The sequence below is a fragment of the Gorilla gorilla genome, chromosome 5, assembly GCF_029281585.2.
Source record: "Gorilla gorilla gorilla isolate KB3781 chromosome 5, NHGRI_mGorGor1-v2.1_pri, whole genome shotgun sequence".
Classification (NCBI taxonomy): Eukaryota; Metazoa; Chordata; class Mammalia; order Primates; family Hominidae; genus Gorilla; species Gorilla gorilla.
In genome coordinates, this window is record NC_073229.2 from 160,268,508 (window position 1) to 160,291,031 (window position 22,524).

Below are 22,524 nucleotides of genomic sequence, written 5' to 3' on the forward strand. Positions count from 1 at the left end.
GGCCGTTCTGGCTAACTTTCATCTTGTCATTACATTTCCTTTTCTGAGAAAGGTTGCAAGGGCGGTTTTGACAGAGTGATGCTGTTGGTATTTAGAATCCTGACTTTCTTGATCCTTTTCAGTGGAGCTGCGGGACACATGTGCGATGGAAACTGGCCTGGTTGCCGTGGTGGATAGTGTTCTGACAACAGTCACATGGGTCAGGTGTCCGTTTTGGATCTTTCAGGCCTGTCAGCAGCTCCTGATAAAGCTAGCCATGTGGTTTTTCTTGGCTCACCTGTATATCCTGGTAGGAACAGCTAAGAGCCACTCAACACACCCTTCTCTTTTTGGAGAAACCCCAGGGAGTCGTGTTGCTTGGGGCTGGGCCGCTTGGAGATCATGTTCTTTGTCTTTTTGGCCTGCTCTCAGGGCTAAAGAGCATTGATGGAATATCTGAGATGGTGGTGTCGGCAAGGATGGCCATGCTGAAGTCTGTTCATATCACACAACTAGGGCCACAAGCAAAGTCCTCCATCTGAATGACATTCAGGGAGAGTCCATAAACTCAACGTGTGCACAGAGTGCCTCCGTACGCCATGCATTGTGACAGGTCCTGGGGTAACAGATCTGAAAGACTCCTTCTTTGTGTGTAAAGAACATGATTGGGTTAATTAAGTAAAAGTGAATATTTTCTTTACTGAGTCATAAAATTACGGGCATATGTCTTAATCAGCTAAGGCTGTCATAACACAGCACCATAAACTCAATGGCTTCAACAACAGAAACTGATTTTCTCACAGTCCTACAGGCTGAAAGTCCAGGATCAAGGCATCTGTGGAGTTTGTTTCTTCTGAGGCCTCTCCCCTTGGCTTGTAGATGTCACTTCTATGGTCTTCCCTCTAGGCCTGTGTCCTAATTTTCTCTTCATATAAGGGCACTAGTCATAATGGATTAGGGCCTACTCCAGTGTCCTCATTTAACTTAACTGCCTTTTAAAAGACCCCATCTCCATATAGGTCACATTCTGAGGTGCTTGGGTTAGGATTCAACATATGAATTTGGCAGGGGACACACCCTAGCCCATAACAGCATTTTTACAGCCACATATAGTAAAAATCTGGAAATACACCACCACATGTATCAGAGTATAAGTGGCAAAGGTTGATCATGATACGTATCTCTCAGTTGAGAATTTCAACGTGATTTCTAAAAACTTGTTGTGAAAGTACAATGCGCAGAAAACTGAAATTTCACCAAAAGTCCCATATCTGAAGCAAATAAAAAAATTTAGTTCCCATATTCTTTCCAGTAGAAATAATTCCTTCATGGAGAATTTATGCCTATCTCGTTCCTATGACAAAAAGGAATTTGGCCAGCCTGGCCAACATGGGGAAACCCTGTCTCTACTAAAAATACAAAAAAATGAACTGGGCATAGTGGCACACACCTGTAATCCCAGCTACTTGGGAGGCTGAGGTAAAAGAATCATTTGAACCCAGGAGGTGGATGTTGCAGTGAGCCAAGATCGCACCACTGCACTCTGTCCTGGGTGACAGAGAGACCTTGTCTCAAAAAAAAAAAAAAAGGCGGGGGGATTTGGGGTTTTTTTGTTGTTTAAGGGTTTTTTAATTTTTAATTTTTGTGGGCACATAGTAAGGGTATATATTTATGGGTACATGAGATATTCTGATACAGGCATACAATGCATCATAATCACATCAAGGTAAATGGGATATCTATCACATCAAGCATTTATTTCTTTCTTTGTGTTACAAGCAATCCAATTATACTTTTTAAGTTATTTTTAAATGTGTGATAAATTTTGTTGACTGAAGTCACCGTATTGTGCTATCAAATACTAGATCTTATTCACTCTATCTAATTATATTTTTGTACCGATTAACCATTCCCCCTTCCTACTACACTTCCCAGCATTTGGTAACCATCATTCTACTCCCTATCTCCATGAGTTCAATTGCTTCATTTTTAGCACTGACAAATAGGTGAGAATATATAAAGTTGATCTTTCTGTGCCTAGCTTACTTCATTTAATCTAATGACCTCCGAGTGAATCCATATTGTTGCAAATGACTGGATCTCATTCTTTTTTATGGCTGAATAGTACTCCATTGTGTATGTGTCCCACATTTTCTTTATCCATTAATCGGCTGGTGAACTCTTAAGTTGCTTCCGTATCTTGGCTGTTGTGAATAGTGCTGCCGTGCACATGGGAGTGCAGGGAGCTTTTCAATATACTGATTTCTTTTCTTCTGAATATATACCTAGAAGTGAAATTTCTGCATCATATGGTACAAAAAATAATTTAAGGGAATCTGGATTTCTTTTCTCTATGCAAGATCATTCAATTGTTTCCTCTAGTAAGGAAAAACTTCTGAAACAAATTCACGAAATTAATCAAGATTTTTGTTAATGAATAAAGTGTTCTCAAGCCACCGTCTCACTCTGTCTCTCTGGGTGCTTTACCTACTGTCTTCTCCTGGGTGCTTTCCTTCTGACATAGCAAGAGCATATTTCAGACACTTTTAGACTCGAATATTTCAAAGCATTAAAGGAAAAAGGGGCATCTGAAAATTATCTTGATGTTCTCTGACAGCTCTAATACTATATAAATTATTACTAATGTACTCAGATTTCAAAGAGCTAGGCAAAGCATCCCCAACCCCTTGCATATTCTCACAAAAAGGAAAACATGTTGAATTGTATTCCTTGGAGCTGTTGGTGACTTCTCTTTGTACGTAATGAATGAGATGTTGTAGAAATAGCACAATCGCTGGAACACGCTCAGGAATATGATGCTCCTCGGTCTCCCACACTTGATACCAAGGATCCTAGCTGTCCCATTGTCTACCTCATCTGTAGGGGGTTTGTGTGCTCTAATTTGCCCTGGCACTGCTTTATCATTTAAAAACTTAGCTCTGGGTGAAGTGCGGTTTCATATTGCTATTCAGAGTGCCTTCAACGCATACTGTTTCATGGCCATCTCTTCTCCCTTGTTTCCCCTTCCCTTTTATTCTTTCCTTCTTCTTGGAGTCCCTCTTATTTGAGTGATCCCTGAGAAGGGTACTCACTGCTAAGAAGAACGACCTGGGTTACATAACAAGTCCTTACAGAACAATGCCTCAAGAGGAGGGACGGCTAGTCAAGGCACAGAAAGCAAAATCTAGCCCTAACGACATTACTCCTTTACCTAGGATCTTGATTATGTATCTTATTTTCTGTGACTTGACTTCTACATCTTTGCAGGGATGACATGTTTTGTCTCCATTTTTTATAGGGCATAAATGTGGTAGGTTGAATATACCTGCTTATCCCCAGAGCCTTTGATAGAATAACAATAAAAAATGAATGAACTCACAAGAATAAAGAGTGGAAAAGGAAACGTCAATCAGCCAGAGGTATAATGGGAGGATGGAAAGTGAATAGATGGATAGTGACTGAGTTATATTTACTTCTTGGTACCACTAAGTGCCTGCAGAAGAGAGAAGCCTAAACAGAATAAACTGATGCAGCCGGGCATGGTGGCTCATGCCTGTAATCCCAGCACTTTGGGAGGCCAATGCAGGTGGATCACTTGAGAGGTCAGGAGTTCGAGACCAGCCTGGCCAACTTGGTGAAACCCCGTCTCTACTAAAAATACAAAAATTAGCCAAGCATCATGGCAGTTGTCTGTAATCCCAGCTACTTGGGAGGCTGAGGCAGGAGAATTACTTGAACCCAGGAGGCGGAGGTTGCAGTGAGCCAAGATTGCGCCATTACACTCTAGGCTGGGCAACAGAGCAAAACTCTGTCTCAAAAAAATAAAAATAAGCTAATGTGTGCCCCCAAAACTTAGAAAGCCTCAGGAATTGAAGGCAGCAAGGAAATGTAAAGACAGGAGACAAGAGAACTGGGAGAATGCTCAAAATAAAAGAATTGGTTCGAAGTCTTTATGAGTTGCAGTTAGACACCCAGATCTCTTCCCCCACCGCACACATCCAATCAGATAGTCCCTTTCACCCTGGCAGAAGACTAAGATGTATTCTCTGAGGAGGCTGAGTCAGGGAGCTTCTGAACTTAATAATGCACTCCATAATGTTGAAAGTATGCTATTTTGGACAATGGCAATGGGAACACCTGGGGAAGGAATGATGCACTCTTCTAAGGTCATGGGAATGAAGGCAAAGATGTGTACTAAACGACAGCACCTAAAGCCTTTCTCCATGGAAAGTGGTCACCCAGGGAAAAAAACTAAGGTTATTGACATTTGGGGGTCCCTGAACAAAATGTCTCTCTCGACCCCTGACAATAAGTGAAGGTAAGAATACACCATATGCGGTTATGCAAGATGTCAATTTCTTTCTTCTTATGTACCCTGTGCCAGGGAGCCTGGAGGATGTGTTCCACCAAAATCAGGATATAAACAGAGAAGTGGGAGGTGGGGGTGGGAAGAGAGGGAGGGATAGGAAGAGAGAGCATCTAGCACAGGAGAGAAGAAAAGAGAAGGACCAGGAGGACAATGACAAATAGCTATAGGAAGTAGACCTATAAGCAGAATAGTCCTGAGAAGAAAAACCTCCAATCCATTATGCTTGACAATATTATTGTATTTTACCATTATTTCAAACACACAGAAGAGTGAGCAAGCTAAAAACATAAAGATGTGTGGTTTTTTTCAATAAATAAAGAAAATGTAAACATAGTATCCAAGGTGGCTTAGCTGTGAATTATGAAGACTATAATAATGAATGTGATTTAACCCTAAATTGGAATGATTGGGAAGTTGTGGGTGTAGGGAAAGATGGTGAAAAAAGGGAAATGTTTTGGATCATTGTAAGCCTTAGAGTATTAATTGGCTTTTTAAACTATGTACAGTATTACTTAGATAAAAACTAAAATTAAATTTCAAATATAAGGTTAATTAACCCATATGAAGCACATACTTCAACATGTATTTTAAAATGCAAAGGTATTCTTAATGAATATTAATCTTAAAGGCTTCAAGGTCTTCCAAAAGGCAGAATTTTACAAATGTAAATTTTTAAAATTATTATGGTATTGTATAATATTCCTGCACTAATATGTGTTAAAAGGGTTCTATCAACCCTGGATTTTTATTTTTCAAATGTATGACATAGTTTCTTTTGTTGTTTATTGAAAAGCTGAGCAACTTGGTAATGAACGTGAATATGTTTGGAAGCCCAGTCCAGCTCATGTAGATGCATATTTGTTTCCATGATCATTTGAAATTCTATGGAGTCACCACTGCTGATTCAAACCTGGCCAGGCTTCCTGATTCTAATCTCATCCCAGGGTGAATTGAGGTTAGCTGCTGGAGGGAATGTTCAGTTCAGTTGAATGTAAACCTAGCGCCAAGCCACATGTGAGCTGAGTGTGCCAGGATGCCAAGTGATAAATCGAGGAAAGAAAGATCACATGAGGCTGACATCTTAGCACTGACACATGGCCCTCTTCTGCAGAAATATTGGGCAAAGAGTTGTGAGTCAGCTACAAGGAAGATAGGGCTTTCCACTGAAAAAGGCAGTGTTCAAAGGACTCATTCATCAGGAAAAAGAATTCCCATGTCAGTGAGAGCTGAATGTGAGCTACACTCATCTTTGGATAGGTATTTGATGAATACTCGTATTCTTGGAGTGACTTTCCAACATTTAATTAAGACCATTCAGCCTTCACAACCCATTTGACTTAAAGGGCAAAAGTGCCTATCTGACAATTTTGATGATCAGACATTGCCTTCTTCCCCTTCTACTCCTGCTAGATCCATTCTAGTCTCTGTCTAGTTAATTCCTTTAAAAACCTCCATGTTAAAGTAGACTTCAATATCTAGCATACTAGTTCCAGAAAAATGATACAAAAAGGTATATTAGATTGCACATGGTGGTGAAAATGTTTAAATATCCTGAAAAAAAAAAGGTAGTATGTAAAAGAGACAAAAGAGAGGAAAAAAGCTCTTCAGATTTTTTGATTAGCAGAAGGTACACATCTTTATGTGCAAAAACCTGCCATCTCCTAAATATCCTTATTTGGGGTGGTGTAGGTCATAAGGGGTAGAATTTATATTTAGAAAGTACATATACATTTTAAACTTAATAATGTTGAAAGATATGCACTATACACTCATAAAATAGCCTTATAATTTAAAAAAATCTATATGCACTTATTACAAGTATTTTAAATAAACCAGAAAAGTCTAAATAAAAAGTAGCCCAAATTCTGTCACCCAGGGAAACTCTATTTTATTAATATCTTTCCAGACAGCTCGTATGGCCACACATGCAATTTTATAATGGGATTATAAAATTGGGGTTATACCCCTCATACTGTTGTCCAACCTGGAGAATTATATACAGATGCTCCTCAATTTATGATGCCACTGCATTCCCAATAATCCATTCTAAGTTGAAATCTTCAACTTACAATGGGTTTATCTGGGTGTAAGCCCATTGTAAATTGAGGAGTGTATTGAATATGTATCACTTTCACATCATCATAAAGTCAAAAAACTGTAAATCAAACCTTCCTAAGTCAGTGACCGCCTGTACCCTTAAACAATGAGATAAACTTCCATCAAGCATAGCAGTACTCTGGCTTTGTTCTCCATTTGAAAAACCATCACTTTATAGGCTTAATATATCTATTTTACACATTAAGACTGTATCTTCAAACTGTGTTGTTCCATACAGTAGCCCTAGTCATGTGTGGTTAAACTTGAATTAACAAAAATTGAATAAAATTTAAAATTCAGTTCCTGAGGTGCACTAATAACATTTCAATGGCTCCAGAGTAACATATGGCTGGTGGCTACTGTATTAGACAATACAGAATGGTTTCATCATCACAGAAAGTTCTGCTGGACAGTGCTGAGTTGGAACCAGGTGTTCTTTACACACAGACCACTTAAAGACTGAGGTTTTATTTATACACCTGAGTTTTCCAAGCACTTTTATCTTTGACTGTGGCCAATATTCTATAGGGCTAAATCCCAACTTTAGCAGCCAGAAGTCACAACTGAAGAGACCAGCCATTTGGATTAGGAAGACAAAAAAAAAAAAAGACTTTCCCACTGTTTCCAGTGACTTCTCAAAGGGTATGGCTTCCAGCTGTTCTGGTGACCAGAATGACACTCCCCTTAACCCTGAGCTTCCTTGGGACATGACAGCTCTTGCTCACTGAGAATGAGTGTGAGAGTTTGAGGGTGGATCCTCCTTTGTAGATTGGGACCCATCCTACGTCAGCCTGGGAAAATCACTCCAAATATCAGAAAATAAATAAAACAAGGACAATTAAAGAGCAACAAGGTCTGGGAACTGGATCCAAACCAACCACCCACCTGCAGTTCCTCTAGATCTTATGCTATCACGAGGAGAGGGGAAAAAATAAATGAAGAAAAAAACCTCCATGTGTTCAGTGTTATGCTCTCAAGCTGAGCAAATAAATAACCCTCTCCCCCTTTTGGGTTCCCTGTGTCTCTAGAGATCAGGATGCAAAATTAAATTCCAAGCTTGTTCCAATAATTTGAGAAGATAAACTTCCAATTTCTTAGAATTTATGTTCAATTTGAATAAGCACCTAAAGTTACAGGCTCTCCAAACTCACACAAGTCCCCCACCCCCAGCTTTAAATCCCTGGAGGCTGAAAGTTTGGCAATGAGAACAAACATTCTCACAATTTCTTATTCTTCCTTCTTCCACTTAAATTTTAACTTTCTCAACAATGCCCTTCAGAGGTTTCCTTTCAGCACGTCTTCCTCCAGTCCTAGGAGGAATGTGGAAATATGAGAAGAAGAAACTAACAGCATGAGAAGAGATTTTCAATTTCTGTGGGTCCCCAAAATGGTTCAGTCTGAAGTTCATAGGAAGATGTGGAATCATTTCTCACTTGTTGTAAACTGTCATATCTCTGCTTATGAGCCATTTTTGTTCAGTAGATACCCATTTGACATGGAGATCTATCCACTCTCTATCCTAAGGGGCAGACTTTGGAAGAACTCCTGGTTTTATTTTCAATTCGTTCATTTATTTGCTCAATAAACATTAATTGAGCAGCTGCTATGTACTAGGGACAGAGCCAAGTGCTATATAAGAAATGGCTCCTGTCCTTAAGGAGCTCTAAGGAAAAAGAGAAGCAAGATATGGTGATGAATGCTAGGATGGAGAGCTGCATGGAGGAAGGGCACCCATTGCAAAAGGGGCGAGGGGAATGTGGTCTGGGAAAGCTTCCTTCAGGAGAAGATACTTGAACTGAGTCTTGAAACATAGCTCTAAATTAGCCACACAGTGAAGGTAGATAGAAATATCCCAGCATAATGTTTGCGGAGGGACAAACAAATCAATGAGGTTGGCACAGCATAGTGGCAAGAAATAAGGCTGGAGAATTGGACAGAGTCAGATGAGGAGAGGTCCTTTATTTCACCCTGAAGGTGATATAGTCATAGAAGGGTTTTTAACATGGAATGACGGGAGAGGGTCATCATTTCAGAGAGATTACTGCAGTATGATTTTGGGAGATGGACTGAAAGTGAACACACATGAGGAGAGAGAAACACCATTGTAGATGTGACAACAGTGCCTCAGGGAGAAGCTAGGGGACTACTGAAGATCTAGAAAGGACCCAATGAGAGGAATCCAATAAATATTGAGGCAAAATTTTCAAGATCTGATGACCAATTGGATAAATAGAGGGAGACTACAGTGGCTTCTAAGGGCAATTGAGTGATTAAAAAATAAACTAGTATTTTAAGATTTGTTTGTGGGGGGGATGGTGGTTATTAACAGAATATCTGCTCTGGCCTCTGACATACACACAAACATTCCTAAGACAGGAAAAAGAGGACAAACTTTCCTATGAGCCTCACAACTGATTCTCATCATTCTAGAAAGCCTTGCCTCTCGCATTAGTGTTCTGTTTTCTAGACTTCGCTGACTCTTTCAAAACAAACAGGCAAAGAAATCTAAGATATCATTCACTAGGTAAAATAATTTGAATTTTGGCATCAACCTAAATGAGACCCTTTCAGTTATTTAGTCAACAGTGTTTACTGGGATTTATTCTGTGCTGAGCACTGCAAATACAAGAAGAGATAGAACCCACATTCAAACTTCTTCATTAGTCCATATTCTTTGTATATTTATGTTTTTATTTGTTTGTTTGCTTACACCTGGTTATGATCATACATTTCAGCAGTGGTCCTCAAACTAGAGCATAAATAGGAATAACTTGGAGAGGTGGTCAAACTACAGCTTCCTGAGCCTTGTCCCCAAAGTTCATGACTCACTGAGTCAGTCAGGGTAGGGCCCATGAATTTGCCTTTCTATTAGTGCAATTTCTAGTACTACTGGTGGGAGGCCCACACTCTGAGAAGCATTTATTTACGGCTTTGAGCAAGAGTAACTTTGTGAAGCAATGTAAGGTTCTTTCCTGTGGTCCTGACGCATCCATAATGTGGAATTGATGTCAATGGGAATTACACAGGACACAGAGGTGTCACACACAGGTCTTAGGTGCTCGTGACCAACCTCTCACCATGGAGCTGTTGCCTCCTGTTTTTCAGTTGCCTCTCCCATTGGGCATTGCTGTCGCTGTTGCTCCATACGTTGCTGCAGTTACAGCACTTGAGGAGGTCAAACAGTCCCTGTTGGAGACACTGGAGAAATGGGAGCAAACCTGTCTCTCTCTAAACTTCTGTTATGCTATCTGACCTTAAGAGTAAGATTAATAATCTGACCACCCAATCATCTGGAGAGGACAGCGAGATTTGCCAAATATTAACAGACATGGGAAAGGCTGTGATGTTCAGCTGAGGGCCAGTCATGCAGTTAGCCTGGACCACAAAAAAGATAAATGGGTAAGAACCTGCCTTGCAGTTGCATTGTGAGTGTAATAGCTTGCCAAATGCCTCGGCTATGAATGAGTTTTCTTGTATGGGTCTCTTCTAGGTAGAGCAAAGTCCCTTCTGTTTACTTACAACATTCAGGAGTGTTTCTGATATTTGCCTTTAGGTATATGCTTTTCAATCTCACATACAGGAAAATCATACCGGAAGTTATTGGGTAATTCAAGTATCAAATGAAGTGAGAGCAATGGGAGTGGAAAGAAGATACAAATTTCAAATTTAAAGAATGTTGGAAAACAAACAGTAAAAGACTTGTTTTCTACAACAGAGGGCGATGTGAGACGAGAAAAAAATAGTTGAAATTAACTCCCAGATGTCCACCTCTTTTGACCAGGAAAAGGATGGCATCAATTACATAAATATAAAGATTGAAGAGGAATTGGTTTAAAAGGTTGAATTCTGTTTTAGACATCCAGGTGACAGTGGGACAGCCAGGTAAAAGTATTTTGAAATATTTGAAAATCCAGGACTGGAGTCTGGGTGAGAAAGGTGGCTTGGAGGACAGTGTTAGAAGGTCCCTGCTTAGCTATCACTTAGAATTGATAACTGAGGCCTATCAGTGATGAACTCACCGAGAGAGGGTCTGTGAGAGAACAGTCGGAAGACTGAGGGTGGAACCCTGATATTCCTTCCAGAAGGGTTCCAAATAAGTTCTTCTTGGATTTGATACCTTTGTGCATTCTCAGTTCACTGTTTCAGTTAAAATATAGGTGGTATTCCTGGAACATAGTATGGGGCTGCCTTTGGAGACCTCCTCAAGTACCTGAGCATGTGCGCATGACTACTTGCATCTATGCCCACCTGTATAGAAAAAAAATGGCTTTTCTACTCATTTTAGAGGGTGAATTGGGGCATTTTCAATTCTCTCAGAAAGATGTAACAGAAGTGTCTGAAATGGCATGCTAACTACCCTTAAAATGTCTGTAGCTTTTCTCTTTTCCATATTATTCATGCCACGCGATACTGACCTGGGGATACTTCCCAGCCACATTTGAAAGCCTCCCCTGAAGTTGCAAACCCAATGGTTTGGAAAAGATATTTTGAATAACTTAAAATATACAGTGTAAACAAACTGGCCTTTTAGTATGAAGTGTACTAAATTAAAGAAACCAGATGCTTTGGTTGGCTTGGAACAGCTGAATTATGATTGGCTCTCCTTCACTAACCATTTTCTTTGGGGCCTCCTCTCTCTGCTCCTTCTTCCCCTCTCTCTCTCCTCCCACATTGATTTTTTTTCTTTTTTTTCAGAAAGCCATAAGCTCATCAGATACAAGAGACATAGCTCCCTAATATCAGCAACAAATGATTTCTGAAATTAGCATTGTTGTAAATTTAAATTGTTTGCCTGTACTCACTGAAATTTGCTTATAAAGACTTGATGTAAGAGTGAGTCATCCTTCAATTAAAGTTCTACATGCAAAGGACTTTTCTATGTAACAATTTTGACTTCAAAATTAAATATTCCTCTTTCAACTAACTACCAACTGGGACATTGTGTAAGGTCTATAGGAAATCATTTCGATCATTTCAATCCCTAACTCTCCAAATTATTTATCCATATGAAATCAAGAAGCCCCACAACCCTCTGAGATAGGGTTCCAAACCCAAATATCCCAATTCGCTAAAGTTAGATAAACCTCCATGCAACCGAGTAGCTTTCCCTGACACAGGATGGCCAAATTTATGCCATCTCTAATCAATTGACACCTTGGAAAATTACTAGTTAATGCAAACTGAAATCTGCTTTCATCTGAAATATCTGCAGAACTGTGCCAGAAATATATATTCAGCTTGGACTCTAGGAATAGAATCTCTAGAAAGGGAAGGGGATGAAAGGAAGGAAAGAAAAGAGTAGGGAAGGGAAATTTTACACAGCCCAGTAGCAGTAAAAATAGATCAACACTATTACCTCAATGATTAATATGCCACACAGTTGGGAAAAACTTTATGTTTCTTTGATTCAAGATAAACACTAGCAGTCTCTGTCAGAAGGGTCAATTATGGCTTAGCTAATACAGGTAGTTGTGAAACATTTTGTAAGTATAGTGTTCTTATTATAAGTATTAGGTGTAAAAGGCAAATTGCCAGATGCCACCTCATAATTGTTGGAATCCTACTGTATTTGAACTGGATAAGGGAATCTTATCTTAGACCCAGGCATCTAAAAGGTACTTATCTTTATGTTCTCCCTTTAAGGATACCTTTTTATTGTGCTTTAGTAAATCAAGTCTCAGAATGGAATTGGTTCCAAATAATTTGCAGGGGGTTCATTTCATTTCAATTTCAAGGTGGTGAAAACAAAATCACTCCAGAAATTCTCCATGACCTCTTTTTTTTCTTCAAAACACCCATCTCCTCCACCTATCCCCTTCACCCCTCTTTCCCTCTAGGTCTCGACTCCTAGCCGATGGCTGGCCCCTGGGGCATCTGCCACTTGCAGGAGAGCTGGGTGGAATGGAGCAGGCACACTCTGGGATGAACGTTCCAGGGTTTTTCCCATCCTAGTTGAGCCTCACCGAACTTTTCCAAAATGTGCTATTGTATTAGATACATTTAAGAGGGTCTTAAAGTGGTAACTGGCTCACCAGAGTTACAGGATCGTTTTGTCATCAGCATTTTATTGCACAGTCTGACTTCACTTCCCAGTTCTGAGACAGGAAAAGAAAAATGGGTCTACCAATGTTTCCTGCCGAATCACTCAATGCTCAAGGCAGGGGGAAAAAATATATATATATACATATGTTTTTGCTAGAAACTTCACATAGAAAATGAGTCAGGATATTCTATTTTGTGTCTTGACTTTGCATCTTTATGCCAAAGTGCTGTCCTGGTATTAATCTGTTTTGAAATGTGTGGGGATTTGTGAAAAGCAAAGGCAAAACTTTTAAGCCTGGTAGCCCAGTTTGTCTTGCTATTCTAATGTGCTGGAGGGGGCTGAGTGTTCAGAGAAACAGCTCTGTGCCTGGCTGACTTTTGGTTGATGGAATCAGTTAACATCCACAGGCAGATATGGAAATCTTGACTTTCATCAGTAGGTTGCTGGCTATCTGGGGATGCAGCACTGAAGGCAAAGAGTGGAGGCAAAGTAGTGGAAAGAAAAGTCAATACTGAAAAGCGCAGGGAATTTACGAAGCTCTCACCCGTTGTCCAGGACAGCTCCACTTCCAATACCGGGAAGTCACTGCCCCCACATTAATCCCTGGCTCCGTGGTACCGTAACTGACTAGGCCACAGGGAGATGAGAGTGTGACTGAGGAGCACAGGCCAACAACACTTCAGGCTCAAGCAGTATTTTACAATTCATTACACCTTAGGGTCATTATTAAGCACTGAGCTTTGTGGGTTCTTTGGATTACTCATCCTTAGAATGTTTGTCCATCATACTCTTACGGTTTTGCTTTATTGGCCAAGTTTTACAATTTCTCCAGGCTGTGCTTCTTTCTTGCATAGGTATTTTTAACCTTTGTCCAACAGATAGTTATTCTGCAGTACTTTCAAATAGTTCCCACCAAAATGCCTCTTTGTCAAAGGAGAATTCTTTCCATTATTCTGTTTTCTGTAGTTGGATTGCGTGTCTGGGTAACTGGAGTTATAACTCCTGTGCTTGGTGAATATTCTAGTACTCCGTGTCATCCTGAGCAGTTGATAACTTTTCTTTTGCATCTACTCTTATATCAGTATCCCTTTCCAGTTCCATTGTGAAGCTACTTGTCCATTCAGTATCTAATGCTTTTCTTAATGGCTTTTATTTATTTTATTTTTGGGGGGGGATTTAAGGAGTGGAGAATAGGCAAGAAAGAAGGAAGAGGCTCCCCCTGTACAGAGACAGAGGGAGGGGGGCTCCAAGCTGAATGAGGGAACCACCTTGTTAATGGTTTTTAAATATTCCCTTATTCTATCTGCTGTTTTTCCTTCACTCTCCTACTCTTAAGCCACTTTGGCCCCATACTAAAACTTTTCAAAAAGACAAACATCCCAATAGTGGTATATGTGGGAATCCAGTTTCTCTTTCCCCCATCAACACATCCAAAATAATTTTCAAAAACCTCGACACCAATCTGACTATGAGCGTGCGTTTTCTCTGCGGGTGAATTTTAGTTACATCTCCTTTGGCTAAGGATTAATGGTGCAGACATTTTACTCAGAATAAAAAACATAAAATGGAAAATACTGTTATTAGAGACATTCAGCAACAGCTTGAGAATGTCAGTAAGTAAAGCAGTGTGTGTACGGTGCCAAGATAGACGGAGCAGCTGCTTCGGAAGAATATTGAGAAGCCAGCTGTTATTCCCATTGGCACCAGAACGTGCCAATCACCACCCAAACTGTGGGCATCGTGCGCCAGATTCTGGGGGAGAGAGCGCCTTCACAAGCCAACTAGAAAAGGGCCCTTGTTGTTTTTATGTGTCAAAGTTCTATCTGCCGTTACTTGTATACTATTATTTATCTACCCATTCTTCCTTCATAGGTTGGTTAGAATGAGAAAGACAGTATACTGAGGAGAGAAACATCTTTCTCTTTCACTTTACATTGTTATAACAAGTAATTTTATGGTTTAATTGTTGATTGTGGCATGGCTGGGCATCTTACGTCGATTAATGGAGCAAACTTGAACACATCCAAGTGAATTTCAGAGGGTGACTAATTCACCATCTGATATGGACCAGTCCATTTTCTAAAGCTCTCTATCTGGGAACCAGAAGTTTTGGCTAATAAAAAATAGTACCTCAAAATACCTGCACAATGACAGACATAAGAAAAATATAAGAATAAAAAATTAAAAATATATATCCCTAAGAAACTTTTTACTTCCAAGCAAAGAAAGAAAAAAAAAAGTTTTTCCCTAGATTTTATTATCACAAAGTAAGAAGAGCAAGAGACATTTTCCCCCAAAATTTATTCTGACTTGGAAATTAAGTTAATACCATAAAAATGTGGCCTAGTTAACTTTCACTTTGGCTTTATATAAACAGGTTTTTGAGACCTAAAAGCATTAACCTAGATAAGCAATTAGAAAGCAGTAACTTCATCCTCCTACTTTTCAGTATGCTAAGGCATGCAAAGCTTTCTAATTAAACAGCATCAGCTTCTCTAGAAGGGAGGTGAAAAAGAATACGCCTCATATCTACATATTCCTAGTTTGAGAAATATATGTATATACATAGTCCTATTTTGAGGGCAGTGTTGTTCTCCCATTCTGGTTTAGGGGTTGTAATGCAACGTAGCCATGTGGCAAGCAGAGTTATGTTCTAGAATTGAAATTGGGAACATTCTTGCTCTTAGAACTATCTTGGAAATTTAAATAAATAAATAAGCAAAAAAATATATATTATCCATGGTTTCAACAAGTCAATACCAGTGGGAGAAAGCCTTTTTCTCTAAATCACATAAGGAAGAGTGGACAATCAGTGGCAAATCTGTGGGACCATCCATCCCATCGGCAGTATACCAGTGCTACAAGACTAAAGTTCAATGTCACTCTGAGTGTTTCTTTCACCAGGGACATCTTTAAACCTAGTAAGTAGACTTCGGCTAAGGAGCATTCCTGAAACATTGCACAGGATGGAGCTAGGAGCAGATGGAGATTGATGTCATCAGAACTCAGCACAGGAAATAAAGATCTGAGTTGTAGCAGGTTATAATATTACTACACCGGGGCGGGCAGAGAAAGAGAAGAGGCAGCCCCACAAGGGGGTAGTGGAGCTGTGGGATATTCCTTACAGAAGTATTATAGACAACTTCTGCAGAACATCAACAATTAGTTCATAAATTTACAAACACTCATTGAAGGTGTGCTGTAAGTGATGCACTAAGCTGGATGCCGCTGAATCCAGGAGAACACAGGCCTAGAAGGAGAAAAAGCAGGGACACATTAAAAGTCTTCAAACTTTTGAAGACAGCATTACCACCAATATCATAAGGCAGAATAGGATTAGAAGTCAAGTGGACAAAAGACCATATATTGTATTGTTTGCATTTATGGATATGTCCAGAAACGGGAAATCTGTGGAGATAGAAGGTAGAATAGCAGTTGCTTAGGGCTTAGGGCTAAGGACAGTAGGCTGGGGGGATAGGAAAGTGACAACTAAAAGGTACAGGGTTCCTTTTTATAGTGATGAAAATGCTCTAAAGTTGACTGTGGTGATGGTTGCACATATTCTGGGAATATAGTAAAAGCCATTGAATCGTACACTTTAAATGGGTGAATTGTGTGGTATGTAAATTATATCTCAATAAAGCTGTCATGTTAAAATGTGAGGTAATAAAATTTGGCAGGGGGTGGAGGGGGAAGCCAAGTAAATTGAAGGAGCAATAAATACTCCAGAAGTGGATCCTCTTCCTCAGGTTCCCATCCCCAGCCTGTATGCCTTTCCCCCGCCAAAAAAAAAAAAAAAAAAAGAAACACGGGGAACTATCAGATATTCTTGCTCACCTAGAAACCGCAAAACACAAGAAAAACTCTTCAGAGAACTTCAGTACCTCATTTTCTATTACATTTGAAGCCCGCTTAAATGTGAGACATGATAAGGTCCCACCTCAGTCCTAGGAGAACTGTGAGCTTGTGAATTATTGTTCAGCGCCTCTTCTAGACAAAAGGGCTTTAGCTCATAACAACACTAACCTCTGGATAAAAAGAGGAGACTTTCAAGCTCTGTGAGGCCCTCTCATAAATAACAAAAAAGATTGGCACCAGGTAGGTCATTCCAGAGACTACAGCATTTACAAAGTTCTTCTATTTGAATTTATTTCAAGCAGTCAATAAATAAATGGTTCCATGCTATTAAAAATGGAGAAAAGAGAAGACTACAAACAAGTGCTTCTACCTCCTGCAATTTGGTCCATTTCTCCAGCTCCCATCTCAGAGAAAGATGCAATTGTTCATTTGATGACCCTGGTACTCAGCGTATTTTCTTTGGGGCCATCTTTTGAATATTATTTTTGCATAAAACCAAGTAAATGAATGGGAAAGTTGAAAAACATAATCAGAATGTTGTATTGACACTGTTGTAGATTTTCCGAATGTTGAAAAACAAGAAACGAATGGAAATGAGTTTGCCAAAGTGAACATTTTATGCATCTTTATATAGGGCATATTCCCAAGTGGAAAAACATACACTTGGATAAAGTAAAATGGCAAAATATTTTTGAAAATTTCAAATTTATGACAGTTATTGGTCATAATTAGGCAGAACTCTTGCCCTCAAAAACTTACATTTTAAATATTCACTTCTTTGTGTGTGTCTTTTTCTCCTTCCTTATTTTCTGTGTCTAGTGTTCAGAGAAGGCACTTTTAGCTGTTTTGTAGGAGCTACCATATTCTGCCCCACCACAGGAATGTAATCTTTCCTATAGCCATCTGTCTTTCCAAAGCATCTATCTTAGTGATACACACGGTGATTACTAGCGATTGTGTAGGCCCTCTGAGATACCGAAAGACACCAAATGAGATTGTTGTGGTTTTTTTTCACTAACTCAAAAAGTGCTGTATTAGTGTTAGCCTTGAATGACTCACAAGTGACTGTTCTTTTTTATCATCAGAGATACAATCAGGGATCATCTCCTTCCATTGGGTGGGGTAGCTTGGGTTCCTGCACGTGGCTATGAGAAAGGCTGAACTGTGGAGCATCACGATCTGGGGAGAAAGCCATGCTAAAAGGTCCAGAAAAGACCCAGGAAGATGTCTTCCATAAAGTTGGTGATCAGTTATTGTCAAAGGAACACTACAAATGTAAAGTTTCTCATTTAGGAATTTAGAGAATTTGTGCTTTTAGTTGAAGGGATTGTTGGGATATGAAATGGCTTCCCAGATGCTATTAAAATAGGCTTTGTATCATGACCTGGTTTTTTCTTTCTCAGAACTTGCATTGCGCCTTCCCTGTAGTAAATAATATGAAATGAACATACATCTTATTGTGCTCTTAATGTCATCGATAAATATTTTTTAACAGTAGTACATTTTATTATTTTTGTCATTTTGCTTTGAGTGTGAGTACACATTGTTGTCAAAGTCCTTTCTCAGCTCTGGTTTGGGCAATTCAAGAAAAGTGTGCCAGTTACCCTCTTAGTTTGAACCAGGTTATATGCAGAGTGCCTTGGGTTTTGTTAAACAACCAAGTCTCCTAGGAGGGCCAAGAATTTTCACCACAGATGCCCTAACCTCCCTGTCTCTGTCTCCCACTCCTCTGCCTCCCAAATTATCTCTCACCAAACAAACCACTGTACCACCTATTTCTTTATGCCAACCTCTAAGAAGTTCATACTCTATCACTACATTTTTCATTTCAAAATACAAGTCAATTCATTTCACAGAGCCTCCCCTAACACACCAGAGCAATGCTAATCCATTCCCCTAGCCAAAGTGTCCAAATTGCAACAGGACACAATTCACAAATGACCAAAGATGATGCATATTCTAAATATTTGCTTTCTGCCCTATTTGCTTTTGCCTCATGTGTCCTCTCTATTTTGTGCTTTGGGTGAGACCTTTAACATGTGGGTTCGGTTACAAAGTGAGATAGCCATCAGTGGTTCTCAACATCTCCCCATTGAAGTCACCAGGGAAACTGTAAAAAATATGCCCAGATTCACTCCTGCCCAATTAAATCAGAATATCTAATTGAAAACAACTGATCACAGATGGTTATGAAGGAGAGTAGAATGTTAGCCTAATTTCTTTTTTCCTCCCATACTGGGCTGAGGGGGAAATTCCTGGCCAGTTTCAAATATAATGAAAAAAAGTAAAGAAAATGTTCTGATAACAAGTTAACAACTGCAGAATCCTGTGATTAGAAGGTTAAAGGTGGGCAAAAGCTTATCTTTTTCTAAGTCGCTGCACGTCAGACCAGAGAGATATAAACATTTGTTTTAAATAATGGTTCCCTTTTTCTACTAACTCTTACTATAAAGTTTCCATGACCCACACCTCACCTTACTTAACTGCTGTTGATGAGTAGTAAGATTCTCTGAACATTGATTCTATGAAGTGTGTTAACCTCAAGAAGTATATGTTCTAAAAAATCAAACGTAGGATAAGCGATGCTTGAGGTTTATTTGCAGGTAGTATTGTCTTAATTGAGTAGCTTAGAATTTTGCAACCAATGTGCTGTGAATGAATCTCCAGTGTGCTGAAATATTCAATTCCCTCGGCCTCCTGGGTGGCCAGGCAGGCCTGGGACAGCCAAGACTGGGAATCAAATATTTTTTTTTTTTAATGTGTGGGAGCCATGGAAAGATACAGATGGTAGAATCTTGAATGTTTGAAGTAAAAAGCAATACAGAGTATCAAGTTTGTGCTCTATGTAGAAGACATTATATACTACACATAAATCCATCCAACAGTTACAATTATACATATAGGAGTAAAGCCATAAGCAGCAGCATATCACTTATGAGAAACTAAGCAATTCGTACTAAAAGAAATTGTCCCCCTGATTATCGTCCTGTAGCATAAAAATTACTGTCATTACTTTATATTGCTCACAGTCATAGTAATCTCCAATATAATAATACATGAGTATAACAGACTTAGAATAGGTATTCAATGAACATTGACTAAGAATGGACATTGCTGTTTATCATCTCCAAAATAATTTTTCAATATATATGTAATAGTTTTTCAGTTCCAATTCTCAAATTCAAACATTAAAATCATGTAATTGGGTTTGGACATGAAGAACTACTTCTCTGGGTTCAATTATCACAAAAAAGGGATATTTGCAGATATGTTTGCAAAACTCCTGTCAATAATCTAGTGGAATTATGAAGAGTGAGAAAAGTGTCAGAAAACTGGAAAAAGGCAAAAATTGTCTAAATTTTCAAAGAGGGAGAAATGGCAGATTCAGTTTTTTTAAAAACTCAGAGTGAATGCCGGGTACGATGGCTCATGCCTGTAATCCCAGCACTTTGGGAGGCTGAGGCAGGTGGATCACCTGAGGTCAGGAGTTCGAGACCAGCCTGGCCAACATGGTGAAACCACAACTCTACCAAAAACACAAAAATTAGCTGGGCGTGGTGGTGGGCACCTGTAGTCCCAGCTACTCAGGAGGCTGAGGCAGGAGAATCGCTTGATCCCAGGAGGCGGAGGTTGCAGTGAGCTGAGATCGCGCCACTGCACTCCAGCCTGGACAACAAGAGCGAGACTGTCTCAAAAACAAAACAAAACAAAACAAAACAAAACTCAGAGTGAAATGGGGAGATGTTGCTCAAGGGGTACAAAGTCTCAGACAGGATAAATAAATTCAGGAACTCTATTGTACAGAATGGTGACTATAGTCAATAATGAGGTACTGTATACTTGAATATTACTGAAAGAGTAGACCCTAAATGTTCTCAACACACAAACACACACACAAGATTTCTATGTGAGGTGATGGATGCATTTATTAGCTTCATGGTGGTAATCATTTCACAAGGTATACATTCATCAAAACATCATGTCGTATACCATAAACAGATATAATTTTCATCTGTCAATTATACCTCAGTCAAGCTGGGAAAAAACACATCAAATGATCTCTGCAAAGTATCTCCACTTCAGTTTAATTACCCAGGATGATGGCTGTGAAAACAAACAATGCTGCCTGTCAGGGGTATGTTTAATGCACAGTGGAGGTCTGACTTGGCAAATTAATATATGACCCAGTCAATCCTATCATGAGTTAGTGAGGCCCAGTCACAGAAGGGCAGGTTTCAGGGACTATTTCTGCCCATGGGCAATGTTGTCTGAATTTTATATGCTTCCCAAATAGTCCTTTCCAAATTTCAAGAATATATGCTGCAAGGTCTTTCTTCCAAGGATGTATCTAGCACAGTCCAGCTTAATTAATTTTATAGATAAAATACTCCAAAATACACCTCTCCCTAAAATACATGTATTTGTATGTTATATACTTATAAAATCGATGGTAAACTTGTGTGAATGAACAGACCCATGGCCATGTGCCATGATCCATTTTCTGCCTTCTCTGTGCAGCCAGGAGAATATTTATGGTGGCTTAGTTCCCTTTTCCAGAGAGGCCCATGAACACATAGGCCCTAGGAGAGTGTCTACACCACTGAGTGAGAAAGCCATCTCTGGGAGCCGTGAGCAGAGAGAGAAGGGGGCACAGTAACAGGACTTGCCACAAGTGGAATGGGAAATGCAATGCAGGACCTGGTTTACAGGGAGAGATAAAACATTTGTTTGGGGATCTATTTAATGTATAAAGTGCCCCAACAGTCTGCTCTCAACAGAGCAGCCAGTGCAATCCTTGAAAAACCTTAGATCATGTCACTTTCTCATTCAAAATTCTCCTGTCTTCTGTTTCACTCTAAGTCTCTAAACTATCTGCCACTCTCCTCCTTTCTTAGTCTAGTCCCTTCAGACTGCTATAGCCAAATACCTTAGACTGGGTAATTCATAAACAAGAGAAATTTCTTACCTGTGGTTCTAGAGGCTGGGAAGTCCAAGATCAAGGTGCCAACAGGTTCTCTGTCTGGGGGGGGCATGCTCTCTGCCTCATAAGACAGCACCTTCTATGTGTCCTCTTGTGGTGCAAGGGGCAAGCCAGCTCCCTTCAACCTTTTTTATAGTTCCATTCACGGAGGGCAGAGCCCTCAAGACTTAATCACTTCCCAAAAGGCCCAGTTCTTAATATCACCTATTGGGGATTAAGTTTCAACATGAATTTTAGAGGAACATGTTCAGACCTACTATCACCTTCTTCACACTTGTTAACTCCTTGCCCTCATCCCCTCACACTCCTGCACCTCACTCTCCCTGCTCCACCATGTTGGCCCCCTTGCTGTTTCCAGAAAGTACCAGGCATGTTCCTTGTTGTCCTGGATTTGCTGTTCCCTGAGCCTGAAATGCTCCTCCCAGATAGTCTCCTGGCTTCTCCCACATTTCATTCAAGTCTTTGCTCCATGTCACCTCAGTGTGGCCTTCTGAGGTCCTGCCCTGTTGAAACTGCAGACCTACCCCACCCCGGCACAGTGGAGTCCACCCAGCACTCCCTCATCCCTTCCCTGCTTATTTCTCCATATAGCACTTACATTATTTCCCTATAGAGGGCAATTTACTTATTGACTTTGTTTATTGTCTGTCTTCCCCACTAGAATCTCAGTCCCACAGGGGCAGGCACGTTTTATCTGTTTTGTTCACTGCTATATTCCGATAATCTAGAACAGAGCCTGGCACATAGTAGGCAAACAAAAACATGTTTGTGGAGTAAATGAATAAACATCCAGTTGGTCTACAGTCCAAAAAAGAAATTAGAACCACAGGTATAGACCTAGTCATGCAGACAAGGATGCAAAGGGTGATGATACCAGAGAATGGAGCTAGGGGGTCTCTAAGTATTTTACACACACACGCTCCACATACAGCAGTATCTACCTAATTATTTTCCCCAAAACAGTCATCTCAGCAGAAACTTGGAAAACACGTTTCATAGATGAATGTATTTGAGAAATGCTATATGATCTCACTTTCTTGGCTATTCAGTACACATTAACATACTGAAGGGTCTGAGAAATTCTACAATTAAAAAAATTAATTTTGATAAACCTGCATGTTTCCCAAATTTGATAACACCCTTTAATTCACATAATGTTTAATTTCTTATCAAATAATGTTCTTCCCTTTAAACACA

At 39.7% G+C, this 22,524-nt stretch overlaps 1 protein-coding gene across 2 annotated transcripts in view; it reads left to right on the forward strand.

Annotated features, from left to right (window-relative positions):
- The window catches only part of PDE7B (phosphodiesterase 7B), a 343,143-nt gene that overhangs the window by 222,214 nt on the left and 98,405 nt on the right, over positions 1 to 22,524 (forward strand). The window lies entirely within an intron of this gene.